We start from the raw sequence: 1,782 nt of genomic DNA on the forward strand, positions 1-1,782 counted from the left end.
ATAAATGAATTGTTCTATTAAAATTTTGTTTTCGGAATAAAATAAAAAAGTGAATAAATAAAATAAAGTTTAAAAAATAGAAAATATATAAATAAAATAAAAGATTATAAAAAAAGGAAAAAATATGAAATTCCTTCCATACTTTATTCAACCAAGTTCCTTAGTTCAAATCTTTTAAAAACTTCGGTTGATACAAGTTCATTCGCTAGTTTTAATAGCTCTCATTGAATTTAATATAAGATTTAAAAAGTATGAAAATTTCTGAAGTAGTGTTGAAACAAATTTCGCCAGGTTTCCTTCTTAATTAACTGCAGTGATACACTCATACCTAGCGTAGAAACTTTACTGCTAAAGTGAGTTCGATGAAGCCCGCTATTAGACAAATCAAGATGGGTGGGCCATAATCTCTTTACTGTCCCCTTTATTTCTGCCTAAATTTCCAGAATACCATAATTGCCTAAAAAATCTCAGCCATTACGTTGATGACACCGCCTTATGTTATAGTTTGAAACAGCCTGGTCGGTGCTTGTAAACATGTAATCTTGGTTGACAGTGCTTGAGATATGGTTTTAACACGATGGTTAATAGTTGACGGGTCCAAATGTTGCTTTATCAATATAACAAGAAGATACTCCCCCAAACCCTAGCCCCCCACTAAACCAAACCTGACAATTCTAGAAGAAATAAGGTTATATACCTCAAGGTTAACGACTGGCTAAGCTGCACCAGCACCTTTCTTAGGTCATTTCTAAAACCATACAAGCCATACAGCCGCCAACGGCTTCAAATACTACAAAATCGCTCTCTAAGAACGGTGGTGGACGCTTCTTGGTTTGTGCATGACAGCTAACTACATATGGAGTGTAACCTCGAGTTCATTTAAAAATATTTGTATAAGTTCACAAAACCGTCTTGCTAAAACCAGTAGTCACCTCAACTTAGGCTCTTGACTATGATTCTTGCTTCTCCATCAAGTACTCGCGGCCGAAACGTTTCTTAAACCTATTAGAGGGGAAATAAGGTTATAATCAGAGTTTATTTAATTAAACTATATATTTTTAATAGTGTATAAATGTAAAAAAAACTTAATTATGCTCTTGTACTACGATTTAATTTTTTTTTAATTTTAAATTTTTTTTTGGGTAACGCGTCCTTTGATATATACTATATAACTGTGATGATAAAGCGCTTTTGTTCTAGTTGAAGGAGTTACTACCTACTAAGGAAGTTGAAACCTCCCGCACCTTCCTTTGGTAGAGGGAAAGTAGACTAAGCAGCAATTGATTATAAAGCACGGTTGTACGGAGCAGTGTACTAATATAAATAAAAATGAAAATTAGTGTTGGTTTATTAGAGGTATTTTAATAATGTGATAATTTCTGACAAAACTACATTATTTTTGTTGACTGAATTGGATAGACCTTCACACAATTACACGTTTAATACAATGGAAAAAAAAAATTAGTAAAAGGTACTATTGTAAACTTCCATTGAGGAAGAACACTTTATTTAAGCACTTTTACAAAACTATTAAGTCGTTACGACTCTTCTTTACATGAAGACTACCATTTGGAAACCATTCTATTCTTATTTATGGAAGCTACTACAAAATTTTTTTTAAAAAAAAGCTAAAAAATTTGGTATAATATTATGACTTAGGCTTTTAAGGTGTTTTATTAAAAAAAAACTACTGTTATTAATTATTTAATTAAGAATGTAAACTATAGTGTCTGATTTTACAGAAGACGATCTTCGCTACTTCACACATTCACATTCCAAACT

General features: G+C 31.6%; 1 long non-coding RNA gene across 1 annotated transcript; it reads left to right on the forward strand.

Annotated features, from left to right (window-relative positions):
• The first annotated feature begins 847 nt into the window (after nucleotides 1–847).
• Nucleotides 848–1,318, forward strand: LOC135120701 (uncharacterized). Its single transcript, XR_010278697.1, has 2 exons — nucleotides 848–1,021; nucleotides 1,201–1,318. It is a non-coding gene; the product is annotated as an uncharacterized LOC135120701 (long non-coding RNA).
• Nucleotides 1,319–1,782: the final 464 nt, after the last annotated feature.

The sequence above is a fragment of the Zophobas morio genome, unplaced genomic scaffold (assembly GCF_036711695.1).
Source record: "Zophobas morio isolate AGI-343-1 ecotype UQ-CSIRO unplaced genomic scaffold, CSIRO_AGI_Zmor_V1 ptg000412l, whole genome shotgun sequence".
NCBI lineage: Eukaryota > Metazoa > Arthropoda > Insecta > Coleoptera > Tenebrionidae > Zophobas > Zophobas morio.